Source organism: Microtus ochrogaster, unplaced genomic scaffold (assembly GCF_000317375.1).
Source record: "Microtus ochrogaster isolate Prairie Vole_2 unplaced genomic scaffold, MicOch1.0 UNK33, whole genome shotgun sequence".
Lineage (NCBI taxonomy): Eukaryota > Metazoa > Chordata > Mammalia > Rodentia > Cricetidae > Microtus > Microtus ochrogaster.
In genome coordinates this window covers 3,794,625-3,810,633 of record NW_004949131.1, presented here as the reverse complement: position 1 = coordinate 3,810,633, position 16,009 = coordinate 3,794,625, and the positions used below count along the sequence as shown (strand labels likewise).

At 49.4% G+C, this 16,009-nt stretch overlaps 1 protein-coding gene and 1 pseudogene across 1 annotated transcript in view; both read left to right on the top strand.

Moving 5' to 3' along the window:
- LOC106144376 overlaps window positions 1–6,737 on the top strand; it is an 80,964-nt pseudogene extending 74,227 nt beyond the window's left edge.
- Window positions 6,738–6,768: 31 nt separating this feature from the next.
- Thsd4 (thrombospondin type 1 domain containing 4) overlaps window positions 6,769–16,009 on the top strand; it is a 571,613-nt gene continuing 562,372 nt past the window's right edge. The window contains exon 1 of the mRNA XM_026789951.1: window positions 6,769–6,884. The gene's annotated coding sequence lies outside the window, so the exon portion shown is untranslated. The remainder of the gene's footprint in view (window positions 6,885–16,009) is intronic.

Here is a 16,009-nt window from a genome sequence, read left to right as displayed (position 1 = left end):
ATATGGCAATCCTCCACACTGTGGGTATATGGCAATCCTCCACACTGTGGGTATATGGCAATCCTCCACACTGTGGGTGTATGGCAATCCTCCACACTGTGGGTGTATGGCAATCCTCCACACTGTGGGTATATGGTAATCCTCCACACTGTGGTGAATGAAAGACATGATTTCAAATGCAGCTTGAAATGGTTTTTGAAAAAAGAGAAGCCACATACTTCTCTGTGTATGTCATGTTTTCCCAGATGGCTCCACAATGAGCCATGTAATTTCCCCCTTGCATTCTTTGAGCCAGTGGTAGATCTGGGAGCTGGAAAAGGCTTCGGAAGATGTGTGAGCGTCTTCTTTCTCTTCCAACAGGTGTCCTTGGGCTTCTCATTGTTCCAGTGGGACGACCACAGCTGGAGTAGGCATGTTTTCCTATGATGGGTGGCCAGAGACTGATGCTGATACAGGTTTCAGGCCTCCACTGTCTAACACCAAACTGCTCCTTAATAAACAATGACTTCCCAGCTTCATGGACAGAGCCGTTAGACAGGAAATATTAAAGGGTGAGAAAGAACAGAGGGACCTGGGGGAACAGTTTGTCAACGGCCTGCACCAGGACCATTGCAACACTCATGCAAAAGCCAGGTGTGGCGACGCACATTTATAAACTCGGTGCTCGGGAGGCAGAGACAGGTGGATCCCTGGGGCTCCCTGGCTAGCCACTCCAGCCTAATTGGTGAGCCCCAGGTCCCAGTGAGACACTTTGTCTCAAAAACCAAGATGGGAAAGGGGCTGGAGTTCAGCAGTTGAGAGCACTGGCTGCTCTTCTAGAGGACTTGGGTTTGATCCCCAGCAACCACAGTGCCTCATAACTGTTTACGACGCCAGCCTCAGAGGACCCAACACCCTCTTCTGGCCTCTGTGGGCACCAGGCACACATGTGGTACACAGACATATGTGCAAGCAAAACACCTGTATGCATAAATAAAATAAGATAAAATTAAATTAAAATTAAAAAACCAAGGTGGATGGCTCCTGAGAAATAAACCCAAGGTTAATTGCCATCCCTGCATGCATGCACATACATGCGCAAGGTCACATATGTAAACATAAACACATACCTGCACACAAAAAATTAAAATTTACACCGGGTCAGTCAAGTCTAGTGAGGTGTCACTGGTGGCCACGGTAGATGGTCTTTGAAAGCAAGGAGGGATGGAGGTGGTTGAGGCAAGGTGAAATCATCAACTCAGACTCCACTTGTCTTCCTGGGCTGCAGTGCCTTGGTTTCCTTACAAACTGCTGCTGACCAGTGCCCCTTGGCTTTGCTGCTTCTCCCAGGCTTGACTAATAGCACCCCTTCAACAAGAAAGCCAGCTTGCTACAGAAGGGAAGCCAATGAGGCTGGAGAGAGAGTGATTTCCGGCAATGGAAGCTGATGAGCTTAAACACAGCCATTGCTTGCTGGTGGAGCTTCGTCACCCCTCTGGCTGTCTTGGGGGTTTGCAGTATTGGCCACAGGAGGTAGAAGAGGCATTGTGTGCGATGGGTGAAGGACGAGACCTTATTAGGAGAGTCTCCCAGGAAGGAGGGAATGCAAACAACATTCCTTTATAATGATGAATTTGTTTTATTTTGCTTTGAGTATGTTCATTACAAGAGAATTGTGGAATGACTTTTTGCATTACTTTGAATATATATTTAAAAAAATAACAAAAAGGGGCCTAGTGCCATTCCCACCGGGATTTCTTTTATTTGTCTGAAAATGATACAACATTCAGAAATGGTCATAAGCGTCACTGGCATGGAATGGGCTAGCACAGAATAGCTTTCTCCGTTATCTAAAACCATACACGTCTCTATTTGTTGATTGGCAGCTACCACTTCTTCGCTGGAAGGCTCTCTAATTCATCATCTGGGACAGCAGGAGCTTTGGGCCCATGCCCCAGCTTGCAGTTTCTATTGGTTCTGATGGAACAAGGTCTAGCCATTGTGGTTATCTCGTGATTATTAATCTGATAGCTGCTTCCCAGTCATCCCTGCCCCACATCCCTCATTTTCCTCTCTTGTACTCTGAGCTGTGGATACACCAGGCTGCCTCTGCCTCCCCCTGGTCCTTTCTAAGCGACTTTCTTTCTAGAACAAGCTTGCCCGGTCTGTCCCCTCTTGCTTGGGTCACTCATCCTCTCTCTTCCTGCTTCCCTCACTGTTACTCTCAGTGAGAAGCAACTGCAGAGGGAAGGCTGCCTCCTGGCTGAAAGAGGGAAAAAGAGACATAGTCTGAATGTTTGGAATTCCAGAAGTCGTGCAGTACCAGGTAAGGCCACTTCGCTATCTCTGCTGACAGGATGTGGCTGAGAGAGGAAGAGAGAGCGATAGAAATAGAAAGGGCAGAGCAAGATAGCTAGAGGTGTGCATGAAGCCCCTGCGACAGCTCATGGGAATCCCCGACAGTCCCCTGACAGTCCGTCCAAATACCTTGACCCCCGTGACCCCAGAGACTCTGGCTGCAGACAAATTAGTCTCTGGTCTGTCATGTAGTCATGTTACAGGTCAAGTTGCAGCCAGCCATAGGCAAGGATACAGAGTCAGTATGGGCACAGAGTCAGTTACTATCCCAGATCCCTGTAAGAAGAAAAAAAAAAAAAAAGAAGCAAGTTAAGGAGGCAAGCAGGACCTTGAGATTTCAGTCCGGTGCTCCAATGTGGGTCTCTGTCTGTCTCCTTTCATCTCCTGATGAAGGTTAATATTCAGGAGGATGCCTATATGTTTTTCTTTGGGTTCACGTTCTTATTTAGCTTCTCTAGGATCACGAATTATAGGCTCAATGTTTATTTATGGCTAGAAACCAAATATGAGTGAGTACATCCCATGTTCCTCTTTTTGGGTCTGGCTTACAGACCTGGATGGAGGTGGGTGGTCCTTGGACTTCCCACAGGTCAGGGAACCCTGATTGCTCTTCGAGCTGAGGAGGGAGGGGGACTTGATGGGGGAGGGGGAGGGAAATGGGAGGCGGTGGCGGGGAGGCAGAAATCTTTAATAAATAAATAAATTTAAAAAAAAGAATCCTGGATTCGTCTTGTAAAAAAAAAAAGGAGGCAAGCAGGACAGAAAATTTATCCAAAAATACTTAAATTTGATTTGTAGTAGTTTATTTTTGATTGCACCCTTTCTTTATCTTAGGGGAGCACACCTGATACCATAGAGTTTATGTAAGGCAGAGGACACCTTGCTGCAGTCAGTGCCCGCCTTCCACCATGTAGGTATTGGGGATTGAACTCACGTCTTCAGGCTTGGTGGCAAGCACCTTTACCTGCTGAACTGTCTTGCTGGCCCCCAAGAAATGATTTAAAACAGTAAGTTTATCAGCACTTGAAGAGGCTTTGTTATTGTTTTTATTGACCCTGACAACATTTCTGACCAAGGCAACTTTGAGAAGGAGGACTTTATTCAGCCTTAATGTGCCAATGTTCTGCCTTCCTCTCCTCTAGACTTATAGTCCAGAGCCCCAGCTAAAGGAACATGCCACCCGCATGTGGTCATCCAGGTTGGGTTTTCCTACCTTAATCAACCCCCTCACAGACACAGTGACAGGGTGTCTCCTAGGTGATTCTTAATTCTGTCAGGCAGACAAGCTCAGCCTTCGACCCATGCCTTCTTATTTGCTCAGCCCAAGCCTGTCTTGACTTTACAGCGTAGGTAAATTTCCAAGCGCGACGATGAAAAGAACTTCACAAGAGCCGAGAGGGAGCCTAGCGACTCAGCAGGAGGCTGAAATGAGAGGCTTGGGTGTCTGCTTTCTTTCCACCTTGAAATGCTAGCAGCTAACCACCGTTTCCGTCCCTGCTGGGACACAGCTCCTGAAGTACCCACTCATACACGTTCAGAATTGGAAAGTGTGGCCTCAAGAGACATTCTACTGGTAAAAGGATTTACAGCCACACAGTAAACACTTGGTGGGAAAAGGGAAGCTTACTACTTTAGCATAAATTCTTAAAGTGCTCTTATGCAAAGATCTCAACTTATAACAACGGGGGTTTGTTTTAAAGATATATTTTTATTTGTTTGTATGCCGGTATGAGTGGTTGCCGTGTGTACAGAGCCCACAGAGGCCAGAAGAGGGTGTCAGATCCCTTGGAGCTGGAGTCACACACAGGTGGTTGTGACCTGCAACTGAGCTCTAGCCTCTGGGACAGCAGAAAGCGCTCTCTTTTACTGTTGAACCATCTCCCCAGCTCACTGACTAATTTTTCCTAAATTAAGAGAACCTTCTGTGACACAAGCAAAATGAGTTCAGAATGCCAAAAACAGGTTTTTTTTTATTTATTTTTATTTTTTTTATTTATTTATTTTTTTCAGTTTTTTTTCTTTTTTGGTGTTTTGAGACAGGGTTTCTCTGTGTAGCTTTAGAGCCTGTCCTGGAATTCTCTCTGTAGAACAGGCTGACCTTGAACTCATGGAGATCCACCTGCCTCTGCCTCCCGAGGGCTGGGATTAAAGGTGTGTGCTGCCACCACCTGAATGACTTTTTTAAAAAAAGATTTATTTATTTATTATGTATACAGTGTTATGCCTGCATATGTGCCTGCACGTCAGAAGGGGGCACCAGATCTCATTGTAGATGGTTGTGAGCCACCATGTGGTTGCTGGGAATTGAACTCAGGGCCTCTGGAAGAGCAGGCCGTGCTCCTAACCTCTAAACTTTGTAAGTGGATCAGGATCAATCCCCGAGAACCAGCCTAGGTCAAATGAGCCTGGTCACTAACAATGCACTTTGGTTATGTGACATGTTAACATTAGAGGGGGAGGGTGGAGAAGGGGGAGGGATAGGAAGGTTTTATTTTTTCTCCTTTTTATCTTTGCAGGTTTAAGCCCAACATTTCTTCAAAAGTGAAGCCATAAACAAACCCATGTCCTTTCCTCCTGTGCTGTTCCTGCCGCATCCTGTTTAGCAAATAGCCGTTGTTCTTTAAGAATTCTTATTTCTGTTGGTGCTGGGGATAGACCCTGGGCTCATGTGTGCCTGGTAGATATTCTGTCCTCCACTACCCCCAAAGCCATGTTTGCACTCTTGTGTTTGTTTGTTTGTTTGTTTGTTTTTTTTTGGTTTTTCGAGACAGGGTTTCTCTGTGGCTTTGGAGCCTGTCCTGGGGCTTGGTTCTGTAGACCAGGCTGGTCTCTAACTCACAGAGATCCGCCTGTCTCTGCCTCCCGAGTGCTGGGATTAAAGGCGTGCGCCACCATCGCCCAGCCTGCACTCTTTAAGACAGTATCTCACTATGTTGTCCAGGTTGGATTCCAACTTTCAATACCCCTGCTTTAGCCTCCTGGTACCTGGGATTATAGGCTTGCAGAATAAGCTTGGCTATATTGTCTTTGTTGTTTGAAGCATAATTTCATGCCTCTCGGGTTAGCTGCAAACTGGGTAGGAGGTTAAGGATGACCTTGAGTTCTGCCCCACCCCCATCGTCCTGCAGCCACCACTGGAATATTGGGACTGGGGCGGGGGAGGAGGAGAGGGGGGCGGGGAGGACACGGACACATCACACCTGCTAATCAGTTTTAAACGGATGAAACGAGTTAGAATTTGGAGATTTGATTTCCTGGACCTGGACCAGGATTCTACCAGCCACACTGCACAGCAGGTGCCTCTCATCAGAATGTGTTTGTTTGAACCAGTTGGACTCAGTCAGTGTCAGCTGTACCCAGGTACCAGGCACTCAGAATTGGTTCTCCTTTGGTCTCATCTCGTGTGCTTACCAGCTCCCCTTTTCTTTTTCTTTTTCTTGGAGGGGTATCTTTCTGTTCCCACAAAGCATACCATACCACATCTACCCCTGATGAGGCCTGGCTCTAAGGTAGAGTGCCTGCATTCTGCTGCCATCCACCTCTACACACAGGCACACCTGCCCTTTCCCGAACACCCCCTACAGGCAGGCTTTTGTGGCAGCCATAAGCAAACACGCTGATTCACATCAAGGGAGAGCGACTCCTGGGCCCAGATGTCTCTTAGATTGTTTAAGGCCATCCTGCCCTCTCGGGGAAAGAGGGACGTTTTTCTCTTTCTTGCTTTCTTCTCCCAGTTCTAGACGCGTGGACTGAATTTAAACATTTTAGCTTTGTGCGTGGACTCAAGGAATTGGCAGTGGGAGCAACAAGTTGGCTTAGCAGGCAAAGGCGCTTGCGGGCAAGCCCGAGGACCTTAGATCAAGAAGGCATGCTGAGTTGTTCTGGTTCTTGGGGAGTTTCTTTCTTAGAGATGTCCTCTAACCCTGGAAGCCAGAAAGAAGGGCTTCATTGAAAACCAGCCTTAACCCCGTGGTTGCAACCAGAATGGCTGTTCCTCAATACTCAAGGATGTCCAGAAAGCTCCCACAAACTGACTTTCAGGCTCTGGTCCTCTCTGTCTTCCTCTTTGCTCTTCCACTGACGACCCTGACCAGCCCGGGAGCCCTCTAAGTTCCTCCATCACCACTCTCCAGTCTCTAAGCAACCCTCCAGCCTCTGTCCAGACCGTCCTCCCCTCTCCTGCCTCTGCTGGTGGATGTCTCTTCTCGAGGTTTCCAGGGGTCCGGCAGCATCACGGATTTAAAGAACCCCTCATCCCCGGGGATCGGGGTGGGTCAGGGCCGGCTCTCCCCTATGCGGCCGCCAGGGGGCGGCAGGGGCGGCTGGAGGTGACAGCGGGAGGCCGCGCGGGAGGGCAGGGCGCACGGACCGCGCTCTCCGCCCGCAGACTCCGCGCCTGAATCGTGCGCGCTGGGGACTCGCTTGCCGCCCGCGCACCCGACTCACCGGGGCGCAGCGGGAGCCCGTGCGGGGCAAGCGGCCGTCCATGCGGCGGCGCTCGGGAAGCACGCGGAGCTGAGAAGGCTGACGCTCCGGACTAGCTCCAGGTGAGCAGAACGCGCAGTCCGGCCCGCCGTTCGCCGGAGCCCGGGGCAGCCACGCAACCTGGCACGCGTGGGTCTGTCGGGGCCCATGGTCGCTCTGATTGTTGTACCTGCTTCTTCCCTTCTCTTCCCGTCCTCTTCTCCTTCCTTCCCCACTTCCCCTTCTTCTTCCCTTTCCCTTTCTCTTCTATTTCCTCTTCTTCTCTTTCCCTTCCTCTTTCCATTCTTTCCCCCCTTCCTTTCATCTTCCCCTTCTCCCTCTTTCCCTTTACTCTCCATCTTCTCTTTCCTTTTCACCTTCCACTCCCCTCCTCATCCTTTCTCTTCCCTTTTCCTGGAGGCCTGTTTTTCCCTTACTCCCCCTTAACTCCAGAGCCAGGCCACCTGGGGTGGGGGAAGTAGCAAACTAGCCCTTTTGAGGTCTGTTCAGCTCAGAGGGGGAACTCCTGAGTTGCACAGGCTGCGCTTGTACCCCTACCCCAGCCTTGCTTTCCTTTGCTTAGCCTGGGATTGCTGGTGGAGTGTCAGCAGCCCCAGAGCCCCAATCTGGAGCCTCCATCACTTTGGTTTCTAGAAAGCCTCTGACCTCCAGGTCAGGTTAGTCTTTGCAGCCCAGTGTCATTGCTAGCCCAAGTGGACCTGCTGTTTCTGTCAGCCTGGGATACAGCTCATAGAACTGTAGCCCTAATGTGATTGAAAAATTAGCGTTTGGACCAACTTGCTCACCTTGAAGTGGGAGAGATCTAGAAATGAAGTTTCATTTTTCTTAGAAATAACTGCAGCCGTACCTTGGGAAGCTGATTTGAGACACCCACTTAGCATGTGGAATTATGGGTCTAGAGAGACTTTAAGAAGTCCCCCAGCTTTCTGTGCCGTGGAAAGTGCACCCCTCATCTGACAGTGTCTCTCTGTTTTGCAGGCAGTAGGGTGAATTGAAGCCTGATTCTGGGAAGCTGATTGAAGCCCATTAGAATTTGGAGTGAGTGAAATATAGCCCAGAACGCCAAGGAATTATCGTGCCCAACTTCCTTTGCATCTGCAATGCCCAGACAGCAGCTGAGATCTCACACCTTTTAGAGCCACTGTATTGTCGTGACATCGCTGATGTCTCTGACCTGGTGGAGATGGAAGTCACACAGTTGCTGGGCTTGAGAGGACCTTAACTGGGCCTCTGTGTACAAAGGAGCAAACATTTTAAAATAAGCTGTCATTTAAATGTAGCCCTACTCAATTCCTATAGATTTTTGTTGGCACCGTAGTTGAATTCCTTTGAAAAATGCAATCCTACCCTGAAAATCAATGCGAGGAAGCAGCCGAGAGTCCCGGGGCTTTCCCATAAACCTCTGCAGGGCTGGAGCCGGGAATTCCCAAAGGTCCAGCCTCACAGAATGAATGAGTTTGGGTGAGGAGAACATGAGGAGCCACTGCTGGCACAAGTGATGGCATTGGCCTCACTGTGAGGATGGCAGGGCTCCGGTGGTCTCCATGCCCAGCCCAGGGCAGGGTACCATTGCCTCACCCTCACACCCGCTGTGCCATGGCCAAGTCTCATGGCCAGGTGTGAAGGGAGAGGAACAGAATACAGTTTGGGAGGAAGGTCAGGGCTTGACGTTTTTGTTTGCTGAGCGATCTTGTCTGTTGCCCACAGAGTTCCTCTCTACCCTCCGCACTGTCCTTCAGGGCATCACTTTTATTCCTATTGGCTGCTGGTACCCATGCTCAAGTGCCCCCCAGCACCCTTATCCCGTCCCCTATATGCATAGCTCATTTATCACAAACTCTTCCATATTCTTTTTTTCATGATCTCTCAAACTCTTTTCCTGCCCCTACTTTAAACCATGTCCAAATTACAGTAACAATTTCCCTTCCTGCCTACTAGCCTTGGGTGGCTCTCTTCCTTGTAATCCATCTTCTTTCATGCTGACAGATGAATATTTCTGAAATTCTGACTTCACCACATTGCACGAAATCACAATGGCTCCCCAGTATTCACTTCCATTGGATTTTCCCCCAGCAAATACTTCTGAACATCCGTTGTGTGCCAGGGATTATTACTGAGTGCTGGGGGCTCATACTGAGCAAGGATGTATCATTGCCCTCCAGGGGCTGAGAGGAGAGAAGCTGATAAATGACCACCCAGGGAGAGAGAAACAAAACGGGGCGGGTGGGGGGGGAGGAGGAGGTGAAAGAATGAATATGAATATCCATGTGCACGCGTGAGCAGAGCATCCAGGAGACAGGGGAGGGAGAAACTGAGTCCTAGGCACACGTGGCTTTGAAGACCTCAGCCCCTGGTTGCCTTTTGAGCCAAAAATGAGACTGTAGTGACAGATAAGGGTCTGTCACAAATGGCTTGTTCCACACCCCCCGCCCCCCCCTTCAGACAAGGGTGCTCAACATGTAGCTCAGGTACTGGAACCCGAGCTGGTCATCCTCCTACCTCAGGTACTGGAACACCGAGATCATGGGTGTTTGCTATCATGCCTGACTTAGTTGTCCTGGCTTATCTCTGTGTGTGTGTGTGTGTGTGTGTGTGTATACACACATGCACATGTGCATTTGCACCTACATGTGTGCATGTGCACCACAGAGGCCATAGAATGTCAATCTGTGTCCCAGGGACATGAATTTTTTTTTGTCCCAGGATTGGTATAAGCATGTATCGCTATGCCAGCCTCTCTCTCTCTCTCTCTCTCTCTCTCTCTCTCTCTCTCTCTCTCTCTTTTTCTTTCTCTCTTTTCTTATTTATATCAGAGGGCCTTAACTTTGACCTAAAGGAGCGAGTGGGGGAATTGTGAGTTCATGAGAGCCCCCTTTGCTGTTGTTTAAGGGGCCTTGGGAAAGAGGTTTTTGAAAGCTCAACACATCCTTCTTGTCCTCCCTGAAAGCGTCTAAGCCCAGCCCTTGCGTCCCAAAGTCTGAACGAGTGTGAAGAAGAAAGATCAGAATGCCTTGGTTTGAAAACCCCAAGCTGGTGGGGTACAACACAGGCTGAAATCTTCCAAATAGTGCTGGCCAGGCTAGGCTAGCCACAGGCACGCTTCTTCCCTAGAGTGCTGGCTGACCTATGGCAGATTCTCACTTAACAGTTCTTTCTACTTTTCCTTCTCCCACACTGATCTTCACATAGAACAATGGGGTAGGCGGCCTGGAGGCTGGTGTGGGTTTGAAGCCCCCTAAGCAAAGCCTGGGCGCAGAGTAGGTGCTCAGTGTCACTTCCCATTTCTCCTGTCTCCTCTGACTGGTGAGTGCTGGACACAATGGGCACTCGCTAAACCTATTCCAGAAGAAACTTGCATACAGTCTTAGCCTGTCAGGTGCAGGTTCTGTCTGAAGGACTGCCTGTTATTGCCCTGCACGCCAACCCAGCCATTGAATACACAGCTGCACTACGGTAATCATCCAGCCAGCATCCCGTCTTCTCTCCACTTCCTGTCCAGTTTCCCCTTGGGTCCTCTAAAGGGCACAAACACCAGGTGGGCAGCGGTTTTTCTCCCTGGCGATTGTCATCTTGGGGAAAGTGGCCACTTTTAGTTTATTTCTCTTTTTTCCCCTAATCCTTTAGTTAAGCAGTGGGTGCTTGTGGTCTGGGAGCCTTAAAGATAACTTAGGTGGAAGATAGGCACTGTTATCCCTCTGCTTGGGTGTGGTCCCTGGAGTCCTGAGCCAGGCTTGTGCCTCTGTGTCTTGTCCCCAGGAAGGTGGCACTGGCCGGCTCCCAGGCACCCTCCCAGGCCCCTTGGCAGGCTGCCTGAGGTCTGACCAGCAGGGAAGACAGAGGTAATGAGTGATTAATGGGTGCCTCATCTAATCTCCTGCCAGGGGAAATGAAGGACCAGTCATGGGCTGGAGGCTGGTCTTGACCTGCTCCAGGTGGGCTTGGAATGCACCCAGCTCAGGATGGGGATTAAGGCTTGAAAGACAAGAGGAAATGAGATGTTAACCCTTTAGCTGTGGCCCTCCGACGCTTAGCCTGGAAACGGCAGGGGAATTATCTGCAGGCATCTGATGAAAAGCTGGGCATCGCCTTTGATTTACGGCAGGGATGCAGCCACGCGTCTGACTACTGTGGGGATGGTTGTGGGCCTTGACTTGTGATCATTTTCTTTGAGGTGAGATCATGAGAGAGATGATCAATCTCTGCTGCCTGGGGCTGCATCAGCCTCCGGGAGACTGCCTCCTTGCCTCCTCGGAAAGCTGCTGATGCTATCAGCAAGTGGCAAATTTGCAGTTACTAAGCATGCTTTTTCTTTCCTCCTGAAACGGGGGTTCCTCCAGCAGCCTGTCATTTCCAGGAAGATAAACAAAGAAGGCATTTGCCTCCGGGCTAGATACCATCTCTCTGTGATGGAGTCCCGTCCACTCCTGTGTCAGCAGTCAGCAGCCTGTGTGTGTGGAGAACAGAAGGTGACAGCTCTCCAGAGCCAGCTCAGAGTCCCAATCTAGGTCTCAGCACGCTGTCGGCTTCAAACAAGGTTCTTAACTACTCTGTTGTCATTTTCCCACCTTTAAAGTGGGTGTCATAACAGTGCAGTATACAGCATCGGGGAGAGTTGTGACATCGTAAGATGCTGTCAGCAGTCCCGGGCTCCGACCCAGGTCATTTCAGTCTTACCCCACATCACCCTTCCTCAGGACAGAAGCTGCTCCTCCACTCCTCCGCCTCCAGGACTCACTTCTGTGAAGTGACTTAACTCTTTGATTGATTTGGCTTGTTTGACCCCTGACCCCGCATGCTTTAAATTCTGGTTCCACCCTCTGTTGCTGGCCCCATGGCCTCCTGCTGCCCTTTTGATTAGACCTCCAGCTCCTTGCCCTCTGCCTCCTTCCTAGCTGGACAGAATGCTGGTGATCTGGATAGTGATGTCAGCCTGGACCTCTGCTGGCCTAAACCGGTTCTGCTCTCCTCCGCTCATTGCTAGTTTGCTATGACCCAGGAGCCCCAGGCCAAGTGGATGAGAGTAGAAAAGATTGCAAAAAATCAGGAATTGTGGAGGCCATCTGGCCAGGATGCAAACCCAAGCACCGCCCCCTGTTCTGGCTTCCCCTGAGCTCCCATCACCTCATCCTGGATTGGCGCTGATAAGTTACACTTACCTAATGTTTGCTAGGAGGGCCGCTCCCTGCAGTGGATGTGAGGTCTCCTGGGAGCTATGAAGAGCTTGCAGGAAGTTATAGGGCGAGCGCAGGTAGAGCCATGATGCACATTTTTTGTTCTCACTGTTTTGTTCCCTTCTTGTTTGGTGGTAGTGGGGTTTGAACCTAGGGCCTGATCAGGCGGGCCAGGCAAGTCCTTTAATACTGAACTATAGTCTCAGCGCTGCAGGGTAAGGTCTGAAGTCTCATTGCTCATGTGTATTGGTGATGCAGCCTTCGGCATCATGAAGAGTCCAGCCGGAAGGGACTCTTGTCCACCCGTGTTTTACCTATGGTGCCGGAGCCAGGCCCAGGCCTTTACTCTGCTTCAAGGGCAGAGGCTTCATCACCAGCTGAGAAGGGGGGAGCTGCTGTGCAGAGCCCAGCATGAGGTGTTACCTTTACCTGTGGGAATTTAGATCCTCTAAGGTCACCAGACATTATCCTGTTCTATAGCTCAGACAGCAGAGGCTCACATAGCAAGGCTACACCAGAGTGACGTTTGAGTTCCACCTGGCTCCAAAACAGAAACTCTTGGAACAAACAGAGCAGTTAGTGAGTGAAAAACAAACAAACAAACAAGAAACAAAAATCAAGACTCCATCTCTCATTTATGCATAGTATGCCAGCTGCCTCTAATGATTTGTTTTTTTCCTTTGTATATACTTATTTATGTTTTTGGTATGTATGCATGGTATATATGTGTGTGTGCATGTTCATGTATGTTCATATATGGGGGGTGAGTATGATGGTAGGGGTCTTCCTCAAATAGTCTCCCACTTATTTTTTGAGGTGCCCTAGTTTGTTTTCTCTTGCTGTGTTAAACACTATGACCAAAAGCAGCTTGGGGAGGAAAGGGTTTATTTGGCTTGACATCCTGCTCACTGAAGGAAGCGAGGGCAGGAACTCAAGGCAGGAACTGAAGCAGAAGCCACGGAGGAATGCCACTTACTGGATCATCTAGTTTGCTTTCTTATACCTCCCAGAACTATCTGGCCAGGGCTGGCACCGCTTACAGTGGGCTGGGCCCTCATACATCAAACATTAATCAACAAAATGCCCCACAGACTCCTCTACAGGCCAGTGCCACAGAGACATTGTCTCAACTGAAATTTCTTCTTCCCAGGTGACCTATGTATCGAGTTGATCAAAAACAAATGCACAAACAAAACCAAAACAAATGCACAAGCAAAACCAAAACAAACGCACAAGCAAACCAAAACAAACAAATGCACAAAACCAAAACAAAAACCCAAAAAACCAAAACAAACCAAAACACCCCAAACCCTAACAGAACACAGGGCCCTCCCTCATCCTGGCAAGTCACTGACTGAGCTGTGCTGGCCAGCAATTCCCAGGCCCCCTCAGTGTTCGCATCCCTGGCATGGGCATCACTGAGGTGAGCCATCCTGCTCCGCTTTTTCTGCATGTGCCGAGGATGTGAGCTCAGCTCCTGTGCCTGTTCAGCAAGCGCTTTATTGGCTGAGCCGTCCGTCCCCCAGCCCCGTACAAGCTAACATTATAACTTAGCTGGTACACATTTGTCTTTTTGGCTAACGTGCGTCTGTGTAAATATTTCCCATATTTAGCAGTTATATAGGAGAGTTTTTTAGCTTGTATTTCTGTGTATGTTTGTGGATGTGGGTGCCAGTAGAGGCCAGGAGACCTGTCCGATCCCCTGGAGCTGGAGTGCAGACAGTTGGGATCCGCCTGATGTGTGTATTGGGAACTGAACTCAGGCCCTCTGAAAGATCAACAAGTACTTTTAACTGCTGAGCCACCTTGCCAGCCCCCCTTTTAAGCTCTTTTTGGATTCCCATTTCTTGAGTACTGTGAGGATTTCCACAGTGCCTCCCTACCCTGTTAGGAGCTAGGTTGTTTTTAGTTCTTCCCTAATCTCAAAAATCAGCACACCAGGAAAGGCATCCAATTTGCTTTCCTTTATCTATTTCTGATCTCATGTTCTGCTTTGGAAATTGGATCCAGGCCACGTGGTCGCCTGGTGGTCATACTGACCCACGGTCCTCAAGAACCCACAGAGAGCAAGCTCCTGGAGGCCTGCATGAGCACCGGAAGGGGAGGAGGGCTCATCGCTACCCACGCCTTCCTTCTTACTAGTTCTGTTCCCTCCTCAGGGCTCGGGTTAGAAGAACCCAACACCCCTCTAGCGGGCGGGGGGACACATTGTGGCATGGGGACTTTCTGAATTCCATAGAAGGAAATTACGTCAGTGTTCAGAGGGTTCCTTGAAGAAAGGTGCTGGCGACTTCCTAGATGATGCTCACACATGCTACTGATTCCATACGGGCCAGACATCCATTCATTCATGCTCCTAACCCCCTCCTAGTCCCTACTTGGCACTAGGGAGCAATAGCGTGCACTGTAAAATGTGTGGATTCCAGCCTCTACTGCTTGTATGGCTTGTATGGCATTAGTTGAGAATCAGTTTGTTCTCTTGTACAATGGGCCAATAATCTTCGTACATACTAGAAAACGTAGTGGAGCTAGCCTAGTGTTTGCTCATGACACTGCATTGCTTTCTGTTACTGTAACAAAATGCCTGAGGTTATCAACAATAAGGAATAAAGTTTTGTTTTGGTTCATGACTTCAGAGGTCTTATGGTTGCTTGGTCCTTTTGGTTCTTGTCTATAGCACCACAGAACATAATGGCAGGAACATATGGTAGAGGGAGATTTTCACCTCATGGTGGCCAAGAAGCAAAGAGAGATATAAGGGGTCAGATAGATCCCAATCTGCCTACAAGGTTAAGTCCCAGCGACCTTTCTTCTTTTTTTAGCCCCCACCTCTTAGAGGTTCTACTTTCTCCCAGTAGTGTTACCATTTGGGGACTAAGACTTGTAACACGTGGGGCTGGAGAAATGCCCAATGCTTAAGAACATGTGTTGCTTTGGCAGAGGACCCCAGTTTGTTCCCAGCATCCATGCGGTGACTCCCAGCTGCCTGGAACTCCAGTTCTTCCTGGGGATCTTACAACTTGGTCCTCCCCGGGCAGCTGCACTCATGTGCATGTTGCCACACATACATGTAATTAAAGATAAAAACAAATCTCGTAAAAGAAAACACACTAATGCGTGCCTTTAAGAGGCACATGCAGATCAAAGCAGACACGGAGGGTCAAAACCCTGCCTGCCTTAGAGGGAAGTGAGATGGTGCTTCTGCCTACGCTGGTGATCGTAGGCGATTCTTACAGCGCTAGGCAGAGGCAGGTGATAGGAAAGTCATTGTAATAGCCATAGCGAACAGCCCAGATGAAAGGAGGCAGACTCGGTGGTGGAACCTCAGAGAGGCTGCGGCTGGGAACGCGGGGCAAGACCCAGTAGGGAACCGAGGGGACGAGAGAGGGCTAAAGGAAGTGGAAGCCGTATGTACTTTATGAGACTGCCATATCCTTGATCACCTCTCAGAACCGAGCCCTCATAAGTGAATCTCCCTACTACCCCCGCCCCCAGAACGAATGCAAGTGTGTGTAAGTACTTGACACAACACAGCCTCCACACAGTTTTGCTGTGATGTTGCTTCAGGTCCGCAGGATCTCTTAAAATTGCCAGTTGATATCTGGGCTTTGCAGGACACGGATCCCTATTGCACGTGATTAGTGCTGCCTTTTGAGCACCAGCGAAGCCCCAGACAGTTCCTAAATGAAAGGTCATTGATGCACTCCAATAGAACTTTCCGTAGGGGCTGGAGAGGTAGCTCAGTGGTTATGGGACCTTGCCGCTCTTGTGGATGAGTGGTGTTGGGTTTCCAGTACCCACCCTGGGTAGTTCTCTACTGCCTGTGACTGCAGCTCCAGGATGCCTTCTTCCTGCTTCTTTAGGGACCCGTGTACATAAACATACACACACGAATAAAGATGAAATCTCCTTTAAAATGCTTTTTGGATATTGTGATGGCAATTTCATCATCTCAGCATCCACATCACATGTCATACCTCTCTCTCTCTCTCTCTCTCTCTCTCTCTCTCTCTCTC